Here is an 18,320-nt window from a genome sequence, read left to right as displayed (position 1 = left end):
TATGACACTCTTCAAACTGGTTTAAACATGGCAATGCAAGTTAAAACACGATCGCTGCAGCAGGCTCATAAGCGATTTTCTTGGAAACTTGAATGCAGGTACAAAAAGCGCTCTGATATCTAAAGTCGCAAAAAGTCGCCTGTTCAGGTTTAATCCGTGTATTGAACCAGTGTTCCAGGCTTATATACTAAAATAGAGGGAGCCTAGAAAAGACTAGAGTTGCCAGGAACAGTCATAATCCTTCTAGAAACTCCAGTGCTCATGCTTCCAGCATCAAGTGACTTCCGCTGTCATAACAATATCTATTATTGTTTTGTATTCTGATTTTTCAAGACACCAATTGGGGATTCGTGGTACCGTTAAGTAGAATTGGGGTACTGGTCCCGTGTGCTAGCGCCTAGCGATGCCTCTGAACTAGATTAAGAGTGTGGTGTTAAAAATAGATTAGACATAATATAATGACTTATAACAAGTATATATGATTATAATCATGCTTCGCCAGCTTGTAAAAAGCGTTCACACCATATAATTTAAAATACAGTTTTATTTTTAATAAAACAAAATCTTTGGATCTTTATCGACTATTTGTGTGATAGACTGTAAATAGAGAGTATATTGTGATCCAAATAATAATAAAAACCGCAAAAATAGTCGAAAAAGTATTTAAAAAATTGGAGGTTATCATAAAAATATAAAATTACTGTCACAGCTGCAAGTTACAACTCTGGATAGTATGATAATGATCGAAAGTTACTGTTATAATGACAATATGCAACTTCGAAAAGTATCAAAAAGATAGCAAGTTACTGTTATAACGGTAATCTGCAGCTCTGGAGAGTGTCATACATATAGCAAATTGCTGTTATAATGGCAAGCTGCAATTCTAAAGGATAAAAAGAATCTACAAAATCAATATAATTTATTACTAAACTGTCAGACTACAGTTACGATACTGAGATACTCATTTTACACTAAGATAAAAAAACTGTCAAGGTCTTTCCTTCGAAATGTTATTAATAATACTTTCACATGCCCTGTAATTTCAGCAAGTTCCATGTCCAGTCACAGGTTCAAGTTTCACAATCTGTCATACCTTCAACTCCTGTGTCCTGACATACCTTCAGATGTTTCTTATCGGAAATTGTTTGTGATTTCTTCTGCACAGCCTTTACATGATGCACAACAGAGGTGTCACTAGGTACTTAAAAGATTCGGGGCTCAGGCCCATAGGCACGAGAATTTTCGGTGTTTCAGTATGACATCGATCATGGTTTTCTATTCTGAGTTTTCAAGGACACAGCAGGGGATTTGGGGCACTGTCAAATAGAATTTGTTAAAGAAATAACTATTTAGATTAAATCCTCATCTAAACGTGGGGAAATATTAAAGACAATACACCAAAAGGGCATCCAGCATGGAGCAGCTTTATCACGTCTTTCTTTACTCAATGTGTGCATTGCACACTGGGTTGAGAATATTGAAGGTTGGGAAAGGTTATCTTTATATCATCAATTCTTATTTCACATGTATGAGGTTATTGTATATGAAATGATAATTTTGAAATGTTTAATGACAGTTGGGCTGCTAAAGATAATAAAAATGCTATGACTTATCTAAAAATACTAGAATCTTTTAATAATTCGTTTTTGTTTAACAGCTTTACAACGTTTCCTTTACTATTTGAAAGAAGCTTCTGCAAATTTGCAAGGTCCAAGCCAAGACATTGTTTCTGGTGTTTCCCTAACAGAACAATATTATAAAGAACTGACTTCACTAGGAATAAACGTAGATTATTATTCACATCATATATTCAAACACAGCAGTAATATTGCAGACAAATCTAATATTAATGTTAGCATGCTATGAGTGAGTCAACAACAAGCCCATCAGCAGCATCAATTCAGAAATATATGTCATCAAAAATCATACAAAAGTTTTCTATCTCTGATATCAGACAGGCAATAGATTATTTACAGGGAAGGTTTGCCAAATACGTTTGTTTTTTATGAAGAACTTCATCGATGGAATATAAGGTGGCTCTCTATACCTTTCCAGGACAGGCCCCAGATACTGGCTGACTGCTTAAAAGCGTGCTTCAGTGTACCAAATTTCTTTATGTTATTGAAACAAATTAGAATCCCCCTTTCAAACGTTCTACATATGGGCATGCACATATAACTTAACCCTACAAATGGTGTTGATACCTACATCTGTTCACGGTATAATTTTTTGTCATTTCTCTGTAGCACTGACCTGTCCCTTTCATAATTCAAAAATATCTAATTATTTTCAACAAAATAAGTTTGTTTTAACCCTTTATACTTATATGAAAGGCGAGGGCATGAGTTTGCACCATAAAATAAGTGCTGAATTGTTTGATTTTAAAATTAAATACTCTAAACCTACATGTGACTGCTTCTACCAGAGCCACATTCCAGTAGCATGAACAGTGACGAATGTTATAGTATAACACTATCAAATGGTGATGGTTTCGAGAAAAAACCGACAAGATGGCATCAAACAGATTGCTTGATGTAGCAGTTGTTAATACAGCAATATTTGGCCCTATAGTAGACGAAGATATAGACCTGGTGCAAACAGCAGCATTAGCTGTAAGTATTGTTAATTCAAACATATCCATCATTCCAGATTAAATATAGAGTGTTCAGTGGAAAACAACTGGCCACAGTTGCTATATCTAGATTGAAAGCTATGCCTACATCTACTAATGATAAACTCCTACCTCAAAGTTCTGAATTAAAATGCCTTATAACACTAGCAAAATAATTAAAATATAACAAACATTATTAAGTACATCACTTATTTTGCACAATGTTAGAAACCTTATTTTCTGGAAGTTCAGTTCCAAAACAACCCTGTTGTCTTTTATTTAAGTCAGTGGAAATATCTTGGCTACTATCTTTTTTATAGCTTATAGCTAGCTCTGTAAAATAGTTTGCCTTTGTGAACATTATGACTATGAGCTGACACAAAAAGTTTATTCTCAAAAAATATTCATTAACATTATGATACTGAAACACAACCAAGTTAGAGTAGTAACTTTATGAAGCAGATTTGTGAATCAGATGGCGTCGCTGGCCTTTATCAATACAATTTCGTATTGGTGGAACTGAACATGAACTGTAATAGTATGATTAAGTGAGTGACTCGTGCAATGAGAGTACAAGGCCTTGCTTTGCCTCTCTCGAATTTGTTTTGGACAAAGATCTTTCGCCAGCCATGGTGGATGCTCCATCATATTCTTGACCATGCAATTCATTTAGATGTACCTACGTGAAATTGATTGCAGTAATATATATAAATGTTTTTTTTTTGCTAGCAAAATAAAAGGACTGGCACATGATGACCAAGGTACAGTACTACGTAGTTTGGTACTTTAGTAGGTAATATAGCCTTTCACATGCAATTATAATAACTACCTTGTGTTGTGCTATGCATATGTCTGGTATTTTAAATTACAAAGTTTGTGTTTAATCCATGAATACTTATACATATTATTATAATTCGTCTACATATAGACGAGTACAGCACTAATATTCACTATACATTTTATGTATCACATAAACTACAATGTTATGTATACTGGTTGCTTCTTAGATATTGCAATATATTTTTGTTTTCAGACATTGCTAATGACACAATCCAGTCACCATCTCAGTCTTTCTCTGGTGCCAGCAATGAATGTGAAACTCGTGAGGTTGATACTATTGGGCTATATAATTTTGATAATGACATTGATGATATGCAAACTGGTTTACTTGAGCCTCAAACTGCTTCAAGTACAGACAACTCCATTCTTTCTTCACCATCATCATCATCGCACTGCACTACAGCAATCATGGATTCATCAGAGATTTGCCATGGTATTTCTGTAGTCACAGAGCCATGCATTGACATTGAAAATTTATTGACACCAAGAAAATCACTTGATAAAAAATTTCATACTATTAGTAATCTATGGCATGCTGAAAAGTATTCCGATCTTTATAATCATATGGCACCACTAAAAAAATTTTGCACCACATTTTATCATGGGTGTAACCGCAAGTTTAAAATAGCTTGACTTTAAAAAATACCTATGGTTATTATACAGCCCAAAACTGGAGGGCATTTTTTGTGGTCCTTGTGCTACCCTTCTTTCAGTGCATAGTCGACGTGATAAAATGGTACTTTTCAACAAATCATTTAACAACTGAGTAAAAATGAGTGATACTTTAAGCAACCATTCTAAGCTTGTTTATCATCGTGATTCTATACAAGCTGTTGATGCTTTAAAGGTTTCTATTGAACATCCATCACATATAATGCAGAACAAATATACTCTTCATCAAATTGTTCGTGCCGTTTTGTTTTTTAGGAAAACGAGGCTTGACATTTTGTGGCAATACCGGAGATGTAAATTCTTCCAAAAATTCTGGTAATTTTCTGTCCTTGCTGAAACATTATGCTGAAAATGATGCAACACTGAGAGCTCATTTGTATCATCCTAAGGCAACAAATGCAACATATTTATCTCCCCACTCACAAAATGACATCATTGATATCATAGAATATAGTGTAATTTTGAGTAAAAATTATTGATGAAGAAAAAAAAGGCTGGATTCTGATCTGTTCTTGCTGATGAAGTGTCTTCTCATAATGTGAAACATTTACCAATACGTCTCTGCTTTGTAGATGACAACTGTGAAATTAGCGGAAATTTATTAAGTTACAGAGGGTCGGAACAACAGATATTGCATTTGCAATTACAAAGATATTGACTGATGTTGGGTTATCTCAACCAACCAATCAAACAAACATTTTCAACCTTTTATAAATTAAAGATATGCATTTATTAAGTTTACACCTGCAAATGAACAAAACCTTTTCTCAGTTACACGTAATGTGTATGCAGGGGGTAGGGTCGAGGGGGATCGGCCGAACCCCCTATTTTGGTGATGTAAAGAAATTATACTTGTATAGTTATAGTGCAACTGCTTATAGTATTTAACATTTAATATATAGTTTACATTCCTCCAATGAAGCATTAGCATTTTTTGGCTTGAAATATTTGGATGCAATGGCTTATGTTGACACTTTGTATTGGAAGTCCGAAGCCGTATTGCTACTGTCAGGTTTTGTAGGCCGGATTCTTTACACTAGGTGTCTGTAATTTGTTGGTGATAAATTTCAATAATAAACAAACAGTAACACAGTCCACTTGTTTTAAAATAATATATTAAAACAAGTCAAACGTATATATAAATATTCGTTACACTGATGGTTATCAAAGTTATATCCAGAGCTTTAAATAATTGTCTCTTTTTCGTCAAAGTCCATACAGGCTGGTTCAGTTACCTTAGAACACAATTTGACAAGACGAATTATTCTTCTCTGCTCTGTTATTACAATACAGTCTGTGATAATTTCACTTGAAATTTCGCCACTATACGTTCTTTATCACTAAACTCACAATTGCGCAGTCTAGACCTAAATAATGTGCTGTGCCTGGCAGTTATTTTGATGTAAAAATATTTAATTCGAACGAAATAATTAATAATCAAGGGTGTTCGAAGATTAAGTAATATTCCTTCACCCTGCGCGAGACTAAAGATTATAAATTCCTGAAGGTTATTGGGGTCTATTGGAGCCAAATGGGCTTATTCTAGCTGGGCTGTAGTTTGAGATATATATATTTATATACGCACATACATGATCTAAATAATAATATTTCGACGCGTATTTATACCCGGATAGACGTTTAGAACATTCCACGCAATACTAGATATTCTGATGCAATAATACTCAATTAAAACAACGAGGGAAATTCAGAAAGTTTTAGTAACATGACGCAACAATATAACAATCATTGACGCATGACAATTGAATGTATACGCTACACAACATGATTTGGAAACAATTACGTAAACAAGCTGAAAATAACTAAATATGACACTCGCACTATATAAACTATACAAATCATAATGCTTGAATTAAACCACAACTGAAACAGTCGTGTATATCTAACAGCTACACATGGTTTTTGAGAACAAGCAAGCTTTGTCGTGTCACGGAAATAGAACTAAAAAGTGATTGTGTGTTTGAGATTTAAGTATTTTTGTAGGTTTTTACTTTCGTACAAGGAAGAACCTGAGAATTTTATTAATCTTAAACCATTTGAAAATTACCGGGTACACGTGATTACACAGTATACAATATATAAACTATACCTTCCACACTTGTTACTGAAGAGAATTCTTTGAAAATTGTTACAGTAGCTGTGATATTTGAATGTTTTATATGCAATGGAATGTTGTTTCAGCCAATATTTTTCATAATAAAAAATGCTTACCAGTAATGGCAAAAATGGAGATTCCATATTGGTACCATCAACTTTATTATAAAAAATTACATTAAAATGAAAATGTGTTTCTGTAGTTGCAAAAGATAACGTCTGGAAAACATGACTTTGGATAGTTGGTTTATTGTTTGTTTTGAATTTCACACAAAGCTACATGAGGGCTATCTGCGCTAGCCGTCCCTGATTTAGCAGTGTAAGACTAGAGGGAAGGCAACTAGTCATCACCACCTACCGCCAACTCTTGGGCTACTCTTTTTACCAATGAATAGTGGGATTGACCATCACATTATAACGCCTCCACGGCTGAAAGGGCGAGCATGTTTGGTGGGACGGGGATAGATGGTTTATTATCAGCGTGCTTAAGTGTATGTACTATTCTTCTAATGGTAATTGAATATAAACATATAAAAATTGTCTCAAATAGCAGTAATTATGGGGTCATCAAACTATAGATTCTGAATGTTAGAATAAAACTCAAACCATTTTCTGAGTGTACTCGTTAGTTATAAATTGTTTTAGAAAAACGGACTAGAAATTGTGTTGATACACCAGCATGCTAGTGTTTGACAAATAAAAAAATGCCACATTAAATTATTTAAAAAAATGTACAAACAATAACGCATTAGAGAAACCATCCTAATTCATAAATTTTGTATTGATATAAAGCTGTAGTTGTATTTAAGCAACTTTACTTAATTACGTGTTGTGTAAAATGTTTGATATCTCTCTCACACAAACATACATATACATTTAAAAAATAAACAATGTATTTACCCTCATTGATGTTTTAATTACAATAAGCTCGTTGGAGTTTTTTATGTATAAAGGACGTTAACATTTTCCTCACCCGAAAATGTATTTCAGATAGATATTCAACTCAGCACACACAGTTAAGCCATCTTATCCACGTGTTTGCCTTAGAGATTTTCATGATATTAGCCTTCAGTGAACTCCCTCTTAATCGTATGACATTTCTCGTGAATTATGCTACTGAATAATGTTATTATGCAGCATGAGCTTTCCACCAATAAAAGGGCAACACGCCTCCATGCGCACTAACTCTCTCAGTGAGTTTGCACTCAATAATCTTTATTCTTTAAGAAGACGAGGAAGGTGCACCGGAAGTGGGGAGGATGGGTGTGAATGTGTACGAGGGGTGAGTATCTATCTGAAATGCATTTTCAGGTAAGGAAAATGCTAACTTCCGAAACTATACCACACATTCACATGGTTAAGCTAGAATCCCACGTTGAAGTGGTGGAGGAGATGGTGCAAATCTTTAGCTAGATGAGCCCCCGTCAGAAAGTGCCTGAAGATAGCCCATGAAGTTTGACACCTGAAGGCAGGGGGCTCCATAAGAGTACACCCATGGGAGACCGCATATTATTTCTTCCAGGGTATAATCTTTGCCTGGAAAGAAAGGGAGGAAGAGGCAAATGTGCCCCATGTGTCGCAAGGATGGGCGAAATAAGAACATGGCTGTCAGAATACTTGCAGATTAGAGGTCAGAGTACCAATATGTGTAGCGTAGTTGTGATGCATTCAGACTGTACCTTTTGTACTCACCTCCACTCTACTGTCAGAGTCATTGGACCGACATCAGCTGGAGGTGGTCATGGTTTATTAATGCATACTCACTTCAACTCAATTGAACAGGTGACATCAGCATCCATAGGAGGAGGAGGGCAAATCTATGAAGTGTGCTCACCTCTACTGAACACTAGCTGCAGGAGGGCACAGCATTATTATTTTTGCTTACCTCATCAGACTCAGGCCACAGGAGGAGAGCACAAGTGGCATAGCTATATGAGGGGTGACCTACACTACACTGACAGTGTCACTGCCACCTCACTTCCCACCATATTGGTACTCAATTGTATATTGCCCCAGCATACGAGTCCAATAGGTGAGGGTTCTCCATGGTTCACCACTCTAGTGGCAAGGGTTTCCCATGCTCCACTTGTTTAGAAAAGGGGGGATAAAATCGTGGTGGGGAGACCCAGAGAAAATGCTTGGATCCCTATCAGTCCTTAAGTCTGGAAAATCCTTTTACTGGACTGCATAACCCTATCTTAAAAAGCCAGCAAGTGTAAGCCAGGGAAGCAGGCAGAACACTTACTGGTGCTGACTTTTTTCATGATTGTTCATATAATATTTATGGTCTGGATCAGACAAAAAATAATTAAAGATATACTACGAGGATATCTCAAATTGTCTTGTGGAACGCCCCATCTTACATTGAGCATACATGGAGTCAGTGCTAATGGTATGAACACTTTCCATTATCCTTGCTTGATGTGGATTTGGGAAATAAATGAAAAACCCTGGAATACACCACCAGCCACCTAACAGGATCCTATGAATGCAAAACGGGCTCTGAAAGAGAAATAGTACACATTCTTCACAAAGATGATGGGACAACAGAAGAATGTCAACCTGTGGAAGCCAAAACATTCAGGAGATAAAATAGCCAGAAGGTGTAGAGGAGAAAAAGGTGTGGAGAACGTCCACCTGTTCACCTGGAGGAGCTCGTCCAAGGACCAGCAAAGAAGAGATGTAAGAGAAGGAGAAAATTAAATGTGAAGAAATGTGAAATAGTTTGTGAGCATCCCCTTCTTGAGATGAAAATGCCAACTGAAGGAGGCAATAGACCCAACTGGTAAAAGGGTCTGTGGGGAAGAAAGGAACAGGCACACCAATGGGTCCTGGGAGCCAATCTGGGTCCAATAGGCGAGAGACAGAAGGAACATAAATAGGAAAGAAGTACATGCAACTTCCTGAGCAGTTAAAGACTAAGGAAGGAAAGATCAGACCAAGGAGAGGGATATCAAAGCATGGTAGAAGAGGGTGTGAGAAGCAAACATAGGATAGGCATCCAAACAGTCGTAATACTAAGTGAGGAGGAGGAGGAAGGTGAATGGGCTAAGAGTGGCATTTCTAATACCTGAAGGCAAATGGACCTGAAACAGGAGCCTCTTGGATGGTTGGTGCAAGAAACAATCATGTAAAAGACTGAGTGGAACATAACCAAGTGAACTAACTACCAGTAGGAACAACAGAAACATGCCCAAATAATAGAGAGCAGAGTCTGTGAATGTGGAGAAAAAGCATGACTAGCATCAAAATATCAAAAGTCCTGCCCTCAACAGTGAGAGAAGTATCGAAAAAGGGAGAGATCCTGTGTGAAAGGCAGTGAGTGAGTGCAGGAAGTAGTCTTGGCACAATCCAATCACCAAGACAATGCCCTGAACAAATGCTCATAAAAAGGAAAACATGGACCCAAAGAATGAAAACCATGGGTCTCTAAGATCCATAGGTGGAGACACATTAGTGCTTTCTCGAAAGGAATTAGGGTTTCTAGGGAAGCCAGAGTCACCCAAAGTAAAATAACCTCCTGTGTAGGAAGAGAACGAGAAGTGTAAAACCTGGTGGCCAGATATATCATACTTCATGGACAAAAGGATAGAATAAATTCAGTTGAGACAAGAGAAGAAGAAATGTCCAAAAGTACCAAACATCAAATGGGAGTGAGAATGGACGTAGATACGAAGTCCCTCCCCTTAAAAAAACTGAGTAGTCATAGGAAGGAAGGGAAGTACGAGAAGAGACATGCCCAAGAATGGACTAATAGAAGAAAACAGTCCAAGAAAAGGAATGCTAGCCCTGGGATGTGAATATTGGCAAGCAAAGACCTACACAATGTCATATATAAGAGGAATATAAGAGGGCTAACACTGAGTCAAAGGGAAGAGTAAGGAATGGGAAAACACAAATAGAAAGAGGAAATACAAAAGACAAAGGGAAGGCAGGCTGAGAAAAATGTGTAGGAAAGTGTTCGACACATTGATCCATGGCCAACTGCAAACCAGGTATAAAAAACTGCAGATGGGATTAGATGGAAGTAAAAATGAAGTGAGAAGAGGAGCAAGGAAAGAGATCAAGGTAGATAAAATGAAAACGACTGGCAGCAGAAAGAGATACATACATAAAGAATCATAAATGTGTGATAGACACTGATAAGAAGAGTGATGAACTAGACTGCCAGTAGAGGAAAGACAAGAACAAAAGGAAGGTCTGAAATCTGGGATGGGAAAGTAAGAAGGAGAAAGATCTAGATAAGATATAGGAGCAAAGGTTACGAAAAAGGAAAACAAAACCTGGGAAGATATCAAGTACAGATCCCTTATGACAGCAATCCAAGTCACCAGGGGAAAAGGGATACCACAGGAGACATCTGGGCAAAGAAAGGGAGTCAGACGAAAATGAGACACACAAGTGAAGGATTTAATACAAGAAAGAGGTAAATAACCTGACCCAATGAGTCCCAATAGGAGGAGAACAAAGTATGGAGGGATGAAGCAGAAGTGGAACAGGCTAAACAGAGAAGAGAACAAAGGCATGCAGAAAGAAGCATATCAGAAACATGAAGAAGTGTATCAGATAAAAGGCAGAATTGTGAATATGAATACAGAAAGATAGAATGAAAAAGATGAAAAACGCGAAAATGGGGAACTAGATGTGAAAGAGAAGGTAAGGAGCATGAACCCCAAGTTGGCCAGATAGATACCAAGAACAGGGAATCAAGAAAAGGAAAGTCTACAAATCAGACATGATGGCAAGGAAGACAAGGCATTTGGGGTTGAGAAAAGAGCTGTTGGAGAAATAAAACAGCATAAAACCTAATAACAAACAGGGGAAAAAAAAACCAAGAATAGCAGATGAGAAAATGAATATAATAATAAAGAACACAGGCAAGGATAAGGAAAGAAACAAACAAGAGAAGGAAATCCAGAAAGAGATTGAAAGATTAAGATCACCTCATGAATGGTAAAGTACTACCCAAACCAAAGCAAATCAAGTGAAGGACGTTGTCAAATAGATCATTCCCAACTCTTGAAAAAGAAATTTGGCTGGTAGGACGGGAGTAGGAGGCCCATTAAGCATGTGGTGATTTACAACACACTGAACAACAACGGCTGCAATGATCCTGACAGTCAATAAGCCTCCATAGACCACAGACAAAATAAGGCCTAAGTGTGACCAATGTTACACAGTCAGGACCAAATATAAATCTGTTCTTTGAGAATTCACAATAAAAATTAAAGCTTTTGAAACAAAAGCTAAGCCTCTATGGCAGATGCATGATGAAGAGAGCTTACTTGTATGGTATCATCTCTAAATATAACTTGTTCAGTTAATAATGCTAGTTCAAAATTTAATACAACTTAATCTGTCTATCAGTACTTATAATTTTAAGTGTCATACAATTTTGTTTTTAATCTTTGTGATTTATTGCAGTTGGTTATTTTCTTACCAAAAAAGTAATTGTATGGTATAAGACATATTTACAAGTTTTAACAAGTAATAAAATAAAAGCTAAACAGAAGATTTCTAAAAATAGGAACCATTTTTATTTCTGCAAAAGAACTAATAGAAATCATCATCGTTGAAATGCATGAACCTAAACATGAAATGTAAATTGAATTGTCATATAGTAATCCCAATGTAGTTTTGATGTAAAAATATAAAAAGATCAAATATAAAATTACTAGGGCTTCTTAACCTCATTATTTTCTTTCAGTTAATATCTGTAATTTAAAATCCTTAAGATTAAATAATCCACAACAGTTCAGTGAGTTTGCAGGCACAAATTCTCTCTCCTGAAATATTTATTCATAAAAATTAAAATAGTGATAAGTTGACATACAACCAAATAAATTGAGTATTTAACAAAACACGACTGGTATCTCATTATTCAATAGCTCAATTACAAAGTAAAACATTTTTGAGTAGTTTTATAAACATACCAGGAAATAAATTTAACATTTTTGGTACTACAATTAATTTTGTTTTTCCAGAAATTTTTTATTCATTTTTAACAAGTGCCAAGGTTGATTATTTATGAAATATCTACACATGCACTGCAGAAAATATCCAAGAATTGGAAAAAAAAGTTGAAAACTTGTTACTGTTTATGTTATTAGTTTAAGAAAATGGATAAACCAGCACACACAAAAAAAGGTATGCACATATACATTTTTTTTATGTGCATCTTACAGACTTGTGGTCAAAATTACTTAGAACTTCAAATCTTTTGGTTTGCATGCACAAGTTTCATGGATTAAATAATGATGATGTGTAAAGTATATTATGTACTAATAAAAACATCATTATTTAATCCGTTTATTTATTTATTTTATATAAATATATATACATATTTACTGGTGTTTAATATAAATTTTACAAGACTTTTCTGTCCAGCATTTCCAAATTAAGCTGGGATAACACTGTATCAGACTCCTAAGTATTTTCATCATAAAATAACTTGAATAAACTCATCACAATAATGTTTATTCTGGATATTAAATAATACAAGAAAGATTTATTTCCCAAGATTTTTACCACTGTGAAGTATTCAATAATAAATTCAGTCACAGTAACAAACTGTTTTGAAATGTTAGTTTACAGATGATTTTCCACAAAAACTAATGTTATAGTTATTTTCCTTTACCAAATCTGAAAACTGACAAATCCCTTGAAAACACCTTGCAGCATATAGATTTATTAAAAATAAATAATAAACTATTGTACTTAGTTTTAATAACTGATGTTTGTAATAAAAATAAATCAATGAATAACAACAATATATATATAGAAAGTTGTTTCAGCAACTGAAATTCATAAAATCCATATGATATGATCATCATTGCATTGAATAGTTTTAGTCTAAATTTTTAAGAAATAAATACACAATACTGTGACTTAACCCTATGGAGACGGGCTTAGTCAACTTGACCAACCGCGTGATCATGAAATTGTACATACCATAATTTTTAGTGTACTACGTGTACCTTCAAGAAATTGGGCAAGCTTATATTAAACATTACAAGTATGATGTGCATAAAAAATTAAATTTTGTAATCCAATATTTCTGCTGTATATTTGTGTGTGAATTTACAAAGCTTTTACTGAGTTACTCTGAGTGAAAAGTGACTTTCATTCTAAGAATAAAAAATAATTATTTTCAACTTATGGTTTTCATATTTAATTTACATGATCTCTCTACCCTAACACAAAACGTAGCAAAACCATCAATTTACAGTAAATGAAAAGTTGAAAAATTTAAAACAAAATAAAAAATTCTTTTTACAATTAACTAATGTAAGAGCCTCAATTTTCTAGCCTTTTCACATCTGCTTTCTTTTAGTTTTATTGCTTTATTACTGCACCTTGAACCATCGTCAGTAGCATGAGAACCAACATTTCATCAAGCAGGAGAGCTTAGGATAGACCAAGTATCAGATTACATCACACAACATCAAACTGTAAACATCCATCAAAGAATGATCATGAGAATTTTTTTTTTCACTTAAGTTTTCTTATCTAATCTAACAAGTGTTTACACTTTAGATATTTTTGTTAAAATTATATCACAACAGATAAAAAATTATATAAAAAATATTTAGTACTTACCTTGGCTTATTTGTACTCAGAAATGTACGTTGACACGACTACTTTTTTTTCACACTGTGTTGATTGTACACATAAAAATTCATGTAGCTTGTACATATGTGGTTTAGAACATAAAATATATCAAACATTAGAACAGAATGTCCTGAAGCTACTATAATTTATCTGGCTTTCTAACTAACCTACAAATAAGATAAAAATAACACTGCTACTTGGGGCAATGTCTTCAGTTTAAAAACATTAAGCTCTCCCCAGGAACTATCAGCTTTGACTGCTAAGACAAAACAAACAATCATCTGATTTATGCAGTTTAAACATGTCTTTCTGTTGGTTATAAACACGTTCAATAGTAATTTCAGAGAAAGAGAATGTAAGGTATGTAATAAACTACACTACACATGAAAAAAATCTAACTGGTTGAACATTGAAGCTCTTATAAGGAAAGAAAGTAAATCTATAAATGAAAAGTCAGATTGGCACTGGATCATGTGAATCAGAGGTGCAGATTCAGAATTAATTCAAATATTTCCTTTTGAAATTAAGAAGTTAAAACTTAGATAATGGAAGAATTTGAATTATAAACTACATTTTGAAGCCAAGTTTATTTACAAAAATTTAAGTTTTGAATGTAAAAAGGTTATGACATGAGCACTTTGATCTTCCCGTTTCCATGGGGTTAAAGATTCTAGTAAGATAACAAAATCTGTTAATTACACCTTCAAACTTGTAAGGTATGTAATAAACTACACTGCACATGAAAAAAATCTGTAAACCAGTTTTCTTCAGCTGTGGTACATTTTCAGGATGCAGCTTGAAACAGTTGTAATGTAGCGGTCCCAAATGTACAGCAGGTGGCTCTCACTATCATATGAAAAACAAGTTAACCTTTACTTGTGTAATTGATTTACAACACATTGTAAATCAGAATATATGTTCTAATGCAATAAACAGTTTATTTTGACAGACCAAAGTTAACATTTGCCTTACCTGAAAATGTATTTCAGATAGATACTCACATCTCTGCACCACAAAAACCATAACCTCTTGCACAATGCCATATAATTTCTTGTGAATGCCACAAGCCTTGAACAAAGCTCCCTCCCCTGCATGTGTCAAAGTGTACTGCATAACCTATGATGTATTTATCATTAGACAATAGCCCTTCACCAATAGAAAGACAACACATTCTCCATGCACAGTAATCCCCATGAGCACTAGCAGCAAACACAGGCTCATTCTTAATGAAGCAGACTAAGTGCACTGGTGTAGGAAGGTATCTATCAGAAATATATTGTCAGGTAAGGAAAACGTAGCTTCAGAAACTCTACTCACCCCTATGCACTACAAAGAGCTAGAATCCCACATAGAAGATGGTGGAGGTGCCAGTGCAGAGAAATTACAAAGTTGAATTCCTTTCCAAAAACAGTATCAGAAAGGGAAACACCATGGAGTGTGACATCCATGAGGTAGGGTTTAGCCTAGTGGGGAAGTACCCAGTGGGATACTACATCCATCTCAAGCAGGAAATACTTTTTGCCCAACAGAGATGGTAGAGTCATAAGTATTGCCATAGGAACCTTTTGCTGGGTGTTAACATTTCACTAATGTGGACAGAGTGGCAGATTGCTTAACAATCTATTATCTCACATGTAGACAGCTAAGCATGAGTGTGTACTGCACCTACAGCTATAAGTCAGGCCATTCCAAATTAGAGAAATACTTATATGAGATATTCACCACAAGAAATCAGGTGCAGGGAGTAATGTCCCAAACCAGTATCTCGAGGTGAACCTAACCACTGGGAATGTCTTGGTTTACAATATAGTGGGATGCCCTGTACAACAATAGCAAGTAACACTCCAGCCCTACTACTCAAACAAAGGGTGCATGCACTCAGTCTCGTACCAGAGTACTGCACTATCTGATGAGGAAATCTCCATATTGACTACCCTAGTGGTTTGAAACTGGGGAAGCAAAGATTTTGGAGGGAAAAACTTACATGGGGGACAAACATTGCAGACAATTGTCACTGAGCACAAACATTTGGAATTAGGTCCTACACTGAGAGACAATGCAATGAGTTACCACGACTAAGACAGCATACAAGAGCCAAGTATGAGGACAGGAATCCATACCTGGTACTATAATTTTTTTTTTTAAAGTGCAGAATGCCCTAGAAGATACAAGGATAAGCACCACTGAAGCAGTCTTATGGAAAATCCCGCATCAACAGCAAGCAGTAAGCAGGGACAGAAAGGTTTAACACTTTCCATGCTCCCTCATTCAATGCAGATTTTGGGTAAGTATTCACTGTGAGGTAACACTTTCCACTTAGTAGGTTCCATCATTTCCATATGTATATATAGTTAAAATAAGGTGATGGTGAGAACTGAATACAAAAAAAAAAAGAGTCACTGTGAACAGTGGAGAATGGTGACTGGAAGGAGATCAAAAACCATGGTGTAAGTAATGGGACACTAATGAGTTGGGGGAAATTGACTGCTAGATGCAAGAGAAGTCATGAGATGACAAATATGATGGGAAGAGACATAACAAAATAATAAGAGTCATCATCCATAAAAGAAGAAACAAGGTGTAAGGGATATGTAACCCAACCAAGCAAAGTGGAAGGAGATAAGTGACTAGAGAAAGTGGACTCCCAAAACAAGTGCCCTAAAAGAGGGCCATAAAAGTGAGATAATAATGAATAGACCATACAGAACAAAGGAGATGAGCTGGGTCAGAATAACAGTACAAGGAAAAAAAGAGGGGGAAGGGAGAATTAATTGAGAAAACATGAAAACCATCTTCCAAGCTACACAAATGTTGGATCAGTCAAGAAAGAAGATGAACCTATTCCTGTGGTAAATAGGGCAAGAGGAGACTGAGTCAAAAGTGAGTGATGGCTATCAAATGGGAAAAGGTGAAGAAATATATACAAAACATCAAAAACAGAGCATCCTCAGTCACAACTATAGAGGCTGGGATTGGTAGCAAATGAATGGAAGCAAAAAGTGGAGAGGAGGTGGAAAGGCAGTAATTATAGGATGTCTGTAGTAGGAATAAATCCACTGAAAACACCAGAGGATGAAGAAACCACTCAGTGGGAAAGGTCCAAGTCAAAGTGAGATAATCCATCAGCCACTAGGGCCTCAACATTTGATACTTGATAGATTAATAACTGATCATGGTGTTTGTGGGCCCAAAGAGAAAGTCCAGAGACAGGAAAACTGAGGTTTCAGGATCAAGTGTCACGGGAAGGTAGAAACAAATGAGGATTTCCTAAAGCAATCATTATATAAAAAAACAAACAACAGAAGATAATGTCAAGCCTGTGGAGTAGCTACCAGCATGAGGACATAGAGACAGAGAAACCTCATGAATGGAGAAGAGATGCAAGAAATGAAACAGGTGTCCAAAACTGAGGCAGTGGAGAGGTGTGGTCATAAGATAAGTTGTTGTCAAGTGCAAAGCCAACACTAGGTGCCACCTATGTGATGTCACCACAAATAAGGAAACCCACATATATAAATGGAAGGAGGCTATACACTGACTTCCAAGTCTTGAAGGGCTCCAAACAGATGCAAGTCTGGGTAAGGTAGGAAAAGAGGAACATCCACGGTTGTGTGGGCCAGAATAAGCCACCATGACTGCAAGAGGTGAAAATAATATTTTTTCTTATGGTACCTGCAATAAAAGGCCAGAAATCACTGAAATGGACACTTATGGGTCCATACACAAAAAAAAAAACTCATGCAGAAAATGAAGACATGAGAGGCCTGGTATCAACATTTCTATGTCCTGCCTCACATACAAAGTGACAGAGAACTCCAAAGTGAATGAAATAGAAGGTTGGGAGTTGAGATTAAAATAGAGCAATGTACCAACCATTCCAAACAAGACACTCTTGAAGGAGAAGAGAGATCACAATAGAGGAAGGAGCAAGTAGAAGACAAACATCCAAAGGGTAAAGGAGAAATAGGCCTCAAGAATGTAAATTAGAAGTAATAAACCAACTAAACCCAATTGAGAAGATGGGGCCATAGACAACTTGAAAAAGACAGAGAACCGAATCTTTGATCACTGTTGATGAACTGAAGGAAGCAAAGGGCAGGCAGGCAGACAAATCATGATGTGGAGAAAGTGACTGAGACCCTGAATTGAGTCATTTACTACTGGGGAGAGTATTCACCAGGAAATGAAAAAACTACTCACTGGAAACTGATGAAAGGCCAATGATGGGTCAAATGGGACAGACTGGTATTTGGCTGACACCTTTCCATGTTTGTGGGAATGATAAAAAGATAGCAGTAAAATTGTCTTATGGTGTTTGAAACAGGTAAGGTAGAGAGTGGAAGTACAGGAAAACCCCTGAGAAAGCATCTGAAAACTCAATAGTTTGTAGTAAAGGGAGTCCATCAGTAAACAAAGTGGGAGTGCATACTTCCCACAGGACCAGAGCTAAGGTTGGTTGGTTGGTTGGTTGGTT

This window comes from Limulus polyphemus, unplaced genomic scaffold (genome assembly GCF_000517525.1).
Source record: "Limulus polyphemus unplaced genomic scaffold, Limulus_polyphemus-2.1.2 Scaffold8660, whole genome shotgun sequence".
NCBI lineage: Eukaryota > Metazoa > Arthropoda > Merostomata > Xiphosura > Limulidae > Limulus > Limulus polyphemus.
The sequence above is the reverse complement of the archived record's forward strand: the minus strand, read 5'-3'. Positions refer to the sequence as shown.